The following is a 12,377-nucleotide window of genomic DNA, read 5'->3' on the forward strand; positions in this document are numbered from 1 at the left end:
ATTAACCATTTGAACGCTTCAAAGTCTTAGTGCTAAATAGATCGCAATTTCCATCAAATTATAAAGGTTATGGAAAAAGATAAATTTAACAATGAAATTAATAAGTAAATAAATTAATGCTATTTATTTTTAATGTTTTGCAAAATTTAATTGCTTTTATAAAAAATAATATAGTTGCGTCAGTTTATAACATATATATACCCCTACAGCATGAAATATTGCTGCAACGTTGCAGAAATATTGCAATAGTGCATAATATAACCAATATTGCAGAAATATTGTAGCAATATTACAAATATAATATTCCCTAGCAAATGTTGCACAATATTGCAGCAATATTACAAATGTAATATTTCTTAGCAGATGTTGTGCAATATTGTAGCAATATTACAAATGTAATATTTCCTAACAGATATTGCACAATATTGTGGCAATATTATATTGCAACCGTGCAAAATTTATTTCCGTATAATCTGTATTTCTTAATCTAGAACTAACAATAAGTAATATTTTACATAGTTTTAAGGGACAAATAAAAAAATAGAGCAGGATATTTTTATTTTAAATTTTTATGTAAGATTATAGCTAAAAGATACATAGATGTGCAACAAATTCTGTAATCACGACAGCGTTGCGTCCCATACTAGATTGAGTGAAGCAAGTCCAGAAGATGTTCACTCTGACTTATATATATAATACATTAATTAAACATGTGTGAACCATACATGCATGTGTAATTCTAGCGTATAAATTGATCAAGATGGGCATTTTCTGGACTTGCTTCATTTTAATGCTTAATTAAATCTAGAATGGAACGATATTCGATATCCGTTGGTGTATGTTAATTTAATTAATTACTTTTTTAATTAATAATTTTTTAAATTATTGTGCCGTAACGGTATGACAATAAATTCATTTTCCGTTTTTCGTATAATACACATCTTACATATTATTTGATTAATTTAACCACCTGCAACATTTCCTTTATATTGCGCATTAACGTTTCAGAAATATTACAGCAATCTTACAAGAAATATTGCAGCAATATTGCTGAAATATTACAGAAATCTTACGGGGAATATTGCAGAAATATTGCAGACATATTGCACAATATTGTTTTGGAGCGGACATAGGAATATTGCTGCAATATTGCAGCAATATTTTCTGCAATATTCCAATCTTGCAAAATAATATTTCTGCAACGTTGCAGCAATATTTCATGCTGTAGGGGTAAGTATATGTAGACAATAACAAGTACCCATAACGACGAGTCAAATTGGCGTAGCAGGTAGGATACAAGGTTCGTCATCCTAAGGTCCCGGGTTCAAACCTAGCAGCGGCAAATAAGAATAAAATAAAAAATTATATAATTTAAATTTAATTAATTAATAAAAATTTATTCTAAATGTAGTATGTGCTGTTGATAAAAATAATTTTTAAAAAATGAAATTTTTATTTTATTTTATTTTTCTTTGTAACTGTTGTGTAACGGTTAAATAACATGTAATTATAACATGTTATATTGCTGAGTCGGAAATTGTAACTTACATGTAAGTTACATGTAATTTCAGAGTAACGTAACCTGTTATATTCGGTTACATTGCTGTTACACTGCTGCTATATTACTGTGTTCACTGGGATTTATCAAATTATTTATATTTTCTTATTATTTTCATTAAAAAATGTACCGTTTACATGTATATTTTTTACAAATAATATTATAAACAAAATATCTATAACAATTTAGTTCAATTATTTAAATGCATAATTAGGTTTTTATTATTATAACCCAGACAGCACAGGATATCCTATGGATATCCGTTTTATGTCCATTTCTTGTCCTGATGTCCATGGACCTTATAAGGATATCCATAAGATATACATTTGTGGACATTGAAGGGATATCCTAAAATGGACCACTTTGTATGTCCATATGCTATCCTTATTTGTACTCGTTCCACCAACACCATTTGCATGCACAAGTGAACTAAAAAGCAATATGGCCGTAGTAGTGGTTAGGTTTTCGTTGGTTATCGGCATGTTTTACATAAAGACCTACAATCAAAGATTCGCCAATGGCGAACACAATTTTGATTGGTCACTTGAATCACATGGTTTATCCGCCATTGCGTACCCACGCTGAGCGAGGAAGAGGGGAGAGTGCTCTGTGTTGAGCAGTATAGGTTAAAGGAATATGTGTCAGAAATTATAAGGTAATTTAATCTCTGCACTCTCGAGGGTCACTATATTTTGACGGTACACTCAGGAAGAACAAGAAAAATTAAATTTGCATATGGCTGCGTACAACTTGGAGCAGGCTCGCATTGTTTACTATCCCCACTACTCCAGACCCCAGCCCCAGACCCCAGCCCCCGGCCCCAGCCCCAATCCAGTCTCCATATGGGTACAAAATGGTGGATAGCAGTCATGGTGGGGGGCCATTGGCGCATCTTTGATTATAGGTCTTAGTTTTACACAGTCAGGTAAGAATCCTAAAAATTTTCAGAAATTATAAGTTACGAGAACAGCAAAGAATCTTATCGTGTGCTGTTAGCTTTGCCTCTGCCTGATTGATCAATTCGCTAATATATTCCACTAGAAATTCTCCTTTAACGAGAATGATGATGATGCTCGACCGACGCTCGCTTGCTCGTAGGCTCTGACCTACGTAAGTAAACCGAACGGTTACGTGTACACGGTAGCAGCGACGAATTCTAGACGTATTACAGATGGTAATAGACGACAACAAAGTGTACGCGGATTATGACGAAGGTCTCGATAAAGAACTGCAACAAGATTAGAGATTGCAGCAACGGGAACAATCAGAGCCTACGAGCAAGTGAGCGTCGGCCGAGTACCATCATTTTCGTTAAAGGCGAGTTTGTGATGGAATATATTGGCGAATTGATCAATCAGGTAGAGGCAAAGCCAATGGCACACAATAAGATTTTATACATTCTACTCTGTAGCCTATGTATACAGGGTGTAATGTAATCGGAAGCCATCCCGTAATGGAAAGATAGACGGGATCGAGATGAACATAAAAGTCCAATATTGTCTTGGGTTAGGTCTATCAATAATCGAGATATAAATTTTTCAAATTGTACGAATGAGAGCGCGCCGTGTGAAGAGCCGAGACGCTCGAGCTGTAGCGCAGCCCACTGTGTCGAGCATTGGCTGCCGGCGGCGGGGGGAAGAAGGAGAAGCGGTGCCGCTGCCTGTGCTTCGCCGCCCTCGCGTCTCACTGCACCGCGCCAATACTCGTGGCAATGGCAGCTATGCACATTCGCGATTACTTGACAAATTAGGACAGTTAGCAAAGATATGACAAATTAAAACCGTAATAAACTGCTGTGATTAAGAAAGTTGAAAGAGCGAAAGCGATAGATACTTATGGAATCTACAAATAATCTAATTTCTATCGTAATTGTGAATAAGTAAATTAATAAAAGTTTTTCGTACATTCACGAAAGATACACACACATTACATACTAAATTTTCTTGAATTAAATAAATATTGTTTATAAGTTTTCAAACATTTAATAAATTCATATATTCGTAAATCTACACGGAGAAAATTTTATAGTAAAATTATATATGATTTATTATTTATGATAGTAACCACGAACTGTAAGAAGAAATTTCAGAGAATTATATCATATAAGTAATGTAAATATTATCGTAATTTGATGAAAAACGTAATAAAAATTTTCATAATTTCTCCTTGTCACGCGTTTATTACTTACCAGAGTAATTTTTACCATAAAGTTTTTTCCGTGTATTATAAGTCTATCACAAGGATTAATTTTATTAAAAATATAAATATCCTCGTTATTTAATTTTTAATTAAGAATATAAAGTTGAAACAAACATTTTATTTGGTTGTTATTTCCATTTTAATCGATAAAATTTTCTAATGTTGTTTAAAGAAAGATAAATTTGTTTTTGAGCACATGATAATAGCTTCTTTTAAAATTTATGACAGTTTACGACATTTAAGACTATCACCAAAAAAAATTTTTTATTAAAAATAATCATTATTTATTTAAAAAAAATAAATTTAGTAATTGCTTCTTTAAGCATTAGAACTGATATTTTTTTGTACACATGTATGTACACGTACACATTGTGCGTAGCCATTGCTGCTTGTTGTAACAACTCCCTCCGCGCGCCTAGCAATCTCAAGGTTCAAGCGCTAGGGAGGGGCAGCCGCCGCGGTCGGGCGCTCGGCGTGCTTGCATTTGCCGGTAGGCCGGGCTAATACAGAAAATTTTACAAGTCTATAACTCGTTAACTATTGTGAAAATGGAAAAACGATGAGAATTTTATGTTCAGCTTAATGCGCTCTACCTGCTTATAAAAATTGCATAAATCTTTACCAAACACCCTGTATATATATACAGGGTGTCTGGTATTTTTTTATGGGATGTTTATGAGCAGGTAGAGCGCATGAAACTGAACAGAAAAGTCCTTACCGTTTTTCCATTTCGCAATAGTTAACAAGTTAGTGACTTGTAAAATTTTCTGTATTAGCCCGGCCTACCAGCAAATGCAAGCGTGCTGAGCGCCCGGCCGCGGCGGCCGCCCCTCCCCAGCGCTTGAACCTTGAGATTGCTAGGCGCGCGGGGGGAGTTGTTACAACAAGCGACAATGGCTACGCACAAACGACGCGTAACGATAAATTCTCCCTTTGAGTTATGATAGTTCCTTACGTTTTTTAATGAAAATAAAATGTTTTAACGACAAAAAGTATGTGTGTACGTGTACATACATGTGTACAAAAAATATCAGTTTTACTGCTTAAAAAAGTGATTACTAAATTTATTTTTTTAATAAATAACGATTATTTTTAATAAAAAATATTTTTTTCATGATAGTCTTAAACGTCGTAAACGGTCATTATAAATTTTAAAAGAAGCTGTTATTATATGCTTGAAACAAAATTTATGTTTCTTCAAAAAACATTAGAAAATTTTATCGATTAAAATGGAAATGACAACCAAATAAAATGTTTGTTTTAACTTTATATTCTTAATTAAAAATTAAATAACTAGAATATTTATATTTTTAATAAAATTAATCCTTGTGATAAATTTATAATACACGAAAAAAACTTTATGGTAAAAATTACTATGGTAAATAGTAAACGCGGGCCAAGGAGGAATTATGAAAATTTTTATTATGTTTTTCATCAAATTACGACAATATTTACACTACTTATATGATATAATTCTCTAAAATTTCTTCTTACAGTTCGTGGTTACTATCATAAATAATAAAATCATACATAATTTTACTATAAAATTTTCTCCGTGTAAATTTACGAATATATGAATTTATTAAATGTTTGAAAACTTATAAACAATATTTATTTAATTTAAAAAAATTTTAGTTTGTAATGTGTGTGTGTGTGTGTGTGTGTGTGTGGAGGGGGAGGATACATACATACACGAGCTAAAGAATAATCACTTTGTGACAGGAAAATGATTATTCCTTAATTCAAGAATTGGTTTGTAATTTGTGTGTGTGTGTGTGTGTGTACATACGCGAAAATGTTAAACATTATTTGTTTTATGTAAAGTGTGGTGTTTATTATCAACAGAATACTCTTTTCAGTCATTAAAGATAAAATAATTATTAAAAAAAATACAATTAAAAGTGAATAATTGATTTTTTTTAAACTAGAATCATATTTTTTTACGTGTACGTGTATAGTAATCAGCGTAAATAGTAATAGTGATATAAAATCGCGGAACTAAGGCATAATCATTTTCCTGTCACAAAGTGATTATTCTTTAGCTCGCGTATGTATGTACAAGGATTAATTTTATTAAAAATATAAATATCCTAGTTATTTAATTTTTAATTAAGAATATAAAGTTGAAACAAACATTTTATTTGGTTGTCATTTCCATTTTAATCGATAAAATTTTCTAATGTTTTTTGAAGAAGCATAAATTTTGTTTCGAGCATATGATAACAGCTTCTTTTAAAATTTATAACAACCGTTTACGACGTTTAAGACTATCATCAAAAAAATATTTTTTATTAAAAATAATTGTTATTTATTAAAAAAATAAATTTAGTAATCACTTCTTTAAGCATTAAAACTGATATTTTTTGTACATATGTATGTACACGTACACACATACCTTTTGTCGTTAGAACATTTTATTTTCATAAAAAAACGTAAGGAACTATCATAACTCAAAGGGAGAATTTAGCGTTACGCGTCGCTTGTGCGTAGCCATTGTCGCTTGTTGTAACAACTCCCCCCGCGCGCCTAGCAATCTCAAAGTTCAAGCGCTGGGGAGGGACGGCCGCCGCGGCGCTCAGCACGCTTGCATTTGCCGGTAGGCCGGGCTAATACAGAAAATTTTACAAGTCACTAACTTGTTAACTATTGCGAAAATGGAAAAACGGTAAGGACTTTTCTGTTCAGTTTCATGCGCTCTACCTGCTCATAAACATTCCATAAAAAAATACCAGACACTCTGTATATATATAGATATATATATATATATGTCAAAGGGTTTGTTCCGGGACAGTTAGAAATCTCATACTTTTTTATTAATTTTTTATAAAGTATTAAGATTCAAACTCATTTTGATTTTTAAAAATTAGATATTTCTTTCCATTTTTAAGATATTACATTTTTAAAGTTTTCCAAGAAAATGGAAAGAAATATCTAATTTTTAAAAATCAAAATGAGTTTGAATCTTAATGCTTTATTAAAAATTAATAAAAAAGTATGAGATTTCTAACTGTCCCGGAACAAACCCTTTGACACACACATATATATATATACATGTGTGTGTATGTGTGTGTATAAACATAAAATTTAATTTCTGTTATAGTTGACGAGTCACAGTCATTTGTCGCCTAAACGAGATCACTAGCATACTGCAGTCATTGTCTGCAATATAAAGAATATTTGTTCCACGGTAGTCGTTAAACAATGTATACATACTATATATATGTGCGTGATAATTACAAAATACTTTAAGTTGATTGTTTAATTAATATTATACGCATGATACTTATTTAATTAAAATTGTTTAATGTATGATATATCGAAAGAATAATATAATTTCTTAAATAAATATTTATATTTATATATTTTATTGTTTTTACCTTTTTTTAAATGTAAAATTTAATTTTGAATATCGCTTTTTATTACGTCCATAGGACGTCCATAGAACGTCCATAGAACGACCATAGGACATCCATAGAACGTCCATCGGACATATTTTACGGATATAGCATGTCCACCAGTTTCATAAACCAATATTCCATGGACGTCCATAGAATGTCCAAAGGACGTAAAACGGATGTCCTGTGGATATTTTCAATATCCGTTAAGGACATCTTATGGATGTCGTTAGGATATCCGTGTGCTGTCTGGGCCATTCTGCTTTCCTGACAAAAAAAAGATAAAGTTATTAAATTATTTAGATCAACATTCACATAATACATATTTATATCATGAATAACCTTTAGAATAAAAATACGTCAAATTAAATAAGGTTAAAACATAGAGCTAATCAATGTAAGTATCTTTTGCATTTATAATCATCTTTACTTCATATTAATTATAAAATTAACACAATGCATTTATTCAAGAACTTCACCTGTACATACAAAAAAGCTCGATACTTATAAATATTATATTAAAACATTGTCATTAAAAAAAGGGTAAAAAAAATGTAGGCATTGCTGTATACAAAAGAAGAAAGTCGGAGAAGCGTCAACACGAACTAAAGCAGTGTAACTCGAAAGGTTATCTAGAGCCCTAATGCGTTATTCGACAAAAGTTTACCTTAGTTATTTCCTTGGCGACGGAGTGTAAATGCAAGTCGAGAGAAATCCTAAAGGGGAGGGGGAGACTGTCCTGTATGTGGCGGCAGGTCAACCGCCACACGCACTTGTTACTCTCGCGTTTCCCCTCCCCGCTTCGTTTTTTTTCTTTTTTCCTTCCTTCTCTTCTTCACTCACTCCTCTCTCTTTTTCTTTTTCTCACTCGCGAGGAACTCGTGCGATCTCAGTCAGCGTGTCGTCGCAACCCAGTGAGAAATGAAATATCAACCCGACGTCAAATCGACATCGATCTTTTTTTGTCCCGTACGTCGATCTCCTTATATAATCAATTTGACGTCGATCACAAATCGAAATTCTATATATTGCTTGACACCAACGGCGAAGAAAAAATTTGGAACTGTGACACTATAATGACGAAATAAGATGCTGACAGAAAAGCAGAAAAGCAAAAGCCAATAAAAATGCTGTAATCTTTCTTTTTTTGCTTTGAAAAAGAAGCAAAAACTATTAACTACCAGCACGAGTTCTGATTGGTTTTCTGCCTTTCTGCTTTTCTGTCAAGAATCTGAATACACCCTAAAAAAATGACATTTAGGAAGTCGAAACACTTATCTATGTACAGTTGATGTGGATTGAACGACTTCAAATCTACCTCTATTGAATCGGAGAATATTGCAGAAAATAATTTAATACATATCAAATTAGGTAAATTTTTATTTTAGAATAATTAAAATATAATTTTTGCAGAGTATCACACTTAACATCACAGATCACTATAAATAAACAGTCTATTGCTATATCACAACTGAAGAAATATGTTAAAGATTATGTGCCCTAGCGTTATGTACGTTTTGTAGTTCCAATCACTTATCATTCATATACTTAAAAAATTATTAATAATTAAAGACAAATGAAAAAAGTTTTAGTAAATCAAACTGAGTCTCACTTATATATACAAGCTTTCCAGTTGTGATTCTGAATAGGATTAGATCTATATAATTATAATAAGAGAGAGAGATCATTTTTATGGTGTTATTATTATTTTTTTACGTTCTTAATACTACTTGAATCTTAGTTACCGCGCAGGTAACTAAATAACAAAATATAAATATCAAATATTTAAAATATTATGCAATAATATAATAAAAAATCTTGAAGATTTGTACAAATCAGCTGCTATGCAACATTTTTTTAAACACTCAATTACAATCTTCAAGATAGGCATTATTGAAACTTCATTGAAAGGTCATATTATGAGATAAATTTTATCTAAATACAAATTGTTTAAAGTAAAATAAACAAGAATAATACCTAGTTTTAAACATTTGTATAAATCTTCAAGATTATACGTAACAAGTTCTTAATTAATTAGTTACAAATTTGTTTAACTAATATTAGACGTGAGCATATTGAAATCGATAATTATTTTACATCAAATAAACAAATATATTATTCGAGAATTAAGCATATTTCTATGGAGAAATAAAAATTTTAACAAGATGTAAAACTTGTTTCAAACTTTCAGTCTTGAACGTTGAAGTAAAACGTTTAAAAATAAACAAAAATTAGATAAAGGAAGAAAATTTTAACACAGAAAACTATAAAGAAAATAATTATATACTGTGCTTCTACAAAAAACGTAGATCTCATAACTCTGCTCAATAATACTTTCAATTTTTATTGCAAATAAAAGAAATGTGAATAGGAATTAAGCTGAAACTTAGAATAAAAAAGGAAAAACGACCTGCCATATCCCTCTGTGCTAAAATTATACTCTTTATAATTCGTCATCTTGAAGATTTTGATTCCTGTCTCGTTAACTGAAGCTTTTTGTTATCTTTCGTTAAGAGTTGTTTTTTTTTTGCAATAACTTCTGGCTTTTCCTTTTTCCACTGTTAGATCTTTCTTCTTGCTTTCGCCAAGAGGCATTCCGCAACCATGACATTACAGAGTCTTTAGCATCTGAAAGGTCACGAAATCATATTTGTATCACACCTGAAAAAATATAATTACACTTCCCGTTATTAAATATTATCGCAATTTACCGACTGTATTTATTTAGTTAACCGTAACACAATTTATAAAGAAAATTATAAAATTGATACAGGGACATAAAAGAACATACATTAGCTTAATATTAAAAAATGTTCAAAACATTCCACATTAAGTGTCAGTAGTTATATCTAGATTATACATAAGCAATAAATAAAAATGAGAGGTTTTTCCTCTAAATTAATAAAAAAATCACAATTTAAACACAATCTAATCTTTAGCTGCCGGAAAAAATTTTATTTTTATATTTTTTCAATTTTCGGAAGCTCTCTCTGAGTAGCGAAGGCCCACGAACTCTCTTTGTGTAACAAAAACAATATATACTACACTTTGCTGCTAGTGAAATACTAATTGCTAGGTAAGCCGTGAGTGATGGTTTTCTTTTATAAACCTTTTGGAGTAAATTTTCTCACGAGAAAGAGGAGCGCCGTGCCTTCGCCTAGTGGCGATCTTGCGAACTATTCGTGGCTATATGACTATACATACAGTACATTAATTTACCCGATATGTTCAATCTCTGAGAGTTTGTTTTGTCGAATTTTGTAAACTTCTTGAAAACTCAGCAAAACGAACTCCCTGGGAGCTTGTTTTGTCGAATTTTGTAAGCTTCTCGGGAGCTCAGCAAAATGAATTTCCTGGGAGCTTGTTTTGTCGAATTTGTAAGCTCCCCGGGAGCTCAGCAAAATGAACTCCCTGGGAGCTTGTTTTGTCGAATTTTGTAAGCTTCTCGGGAGTTCAGCAAAATGAACTCCCTGGGAACTTGTTTTGTCGAATTTTGTAAGATTCTCGGAAACTCAGCAAAACAAATTCCCTGGGAGCTTGTTTTGTCGAATTTTGTAAGCTCCTCGGGAGCTCAGCAAAATGAACTTTGCAAAATGAATCGGAGCTTTGTGCTGTATGGGTATCCTCTTCAGTGTTGACGTTACTATGATATAGAGCTGCGTTCATCTGTTGCAAAGATCTTTTGATATGTATATCCTTTGGTATATTAAGCTGAAAACCACTTGAAGTGTTTTTTCGTTTTTCAAAAGTATTTTTGGGATACTCTTTTTTTAGCTTCTGAAGAAATTGTTGCCGTTCAGTTCGTTGACTTCTAATTTTTTGTATTCCAGATGAAGACACTTCTGTGCTGTTTGATTTTACAGTCACATTGATTTTTCTGTTATCATTCTGACCTGGTACACTACCAATTTTATTTGTAAAGGACAATAGTGGTGGTGCTAGTATACTCTGTGATGCTTTCTCTGACTTGTTGAACTTTCGAATCTTCTTATGCTGAACCGAATCTGAATCGCTATCTAACAAAAGTAGCTCTTGTTTTGTATCTGAATCACTATCTTCATCAGTATATATAATAGGTGGTCGTTTCCTTCTTTTACCGCGACCTAATTCTTTTTCAGTCTCATAGGAAGTTAATTTTTCATCCACAAATTTCTTTAACACCTCTCTAGCTTTTTTTATAGTTTCTAAATCCAAAATAATAACAATTAAATAAAAATCATTGATTTTGTTCAGTAAAGAATTGCTTCGCAACAGTTATAACAATCTTATTGGCATATGATAATAGATTCAGCAAAGATTAATACTCTAATCAAATTGACAATTTTTGCAATTAATGCAAAATATATAACTTTCTGCTAAACGCAGCTGTATTATCATGACACACTCATAACATAAATAACTTCCATAATTTATTAAACTTACCAAAATATCTTATCACTTCAACAGAACTTTCTGACCAATTTGAGTCTGCAGAAGCTTCCTTTCTTATAAGTTTTCCAGCATCTGTGGAAGGAGGAGGCCATTTTGTTGTGCTTATCATGTCTTCGTTGAAATCAGTAATCCACTTGGCGAGGCCCACTTCAAAAGTTGTATCATTATTTAATCCTTCTTCTGTTGTTTTTATAAATTTAATGACAACAAACTAGAAACAATGATAAAAAGAAAATTCTGTAGATATATGGCAGCAATAAGGACTTGATAAAACCCACGCAGTACTTAATTAGAATAGAGGTATTGTGTGCAACAAAGGCACACATAAAAATGCATCACCATCTGGCATTAGCCAACATTTTGATTCAACCTCTGTCAAAATAAAATTTCTTGTTACGTGTTCTTTCTCAGACACACGAACAATGCCTAAAACAGACGAGTCTAGAGGATATGTATAGAAGTTTTCAACATTAAGGAACTTATTTCCAATCATAAAAATACCATCTTCATTCTGAACAATGTTCTTTAATACAACAATATCTCCACTAATAGTTCGAAAGCACGAGTCTTTCGTTCCTAGTTGAAAAATAATTTCACCAACAGACACTCGTCTGAAATGTACACCGATCATTACTTCATTTAGATCTCTGTGCTCTTGAGAAAGAGTAACATGTTTATTGTTAGAAGACAGACAAATAGTTACATATGCAGATCTTTCAATGTCTCCTATAAGCTGCTTGCTGTAACGGTTGATATCCTGATCGGAGAGTTGTTTTGAGGGATTTTAATCTATT

This window comes from Monomorium pharaonis, chromosome 2, assembly GCF_013373865.1.
Source record: "Monomorium pharaonis isolate MP-MQ-018 chromosome 2, ASM1337386v2, whole genome shotgun sequence".
NCBI lineage: Eukaryota > Metazoa > Arthropoda > Insecta > Hymenoptera > Formicidae > Monomorium > Monomorium pharaonis.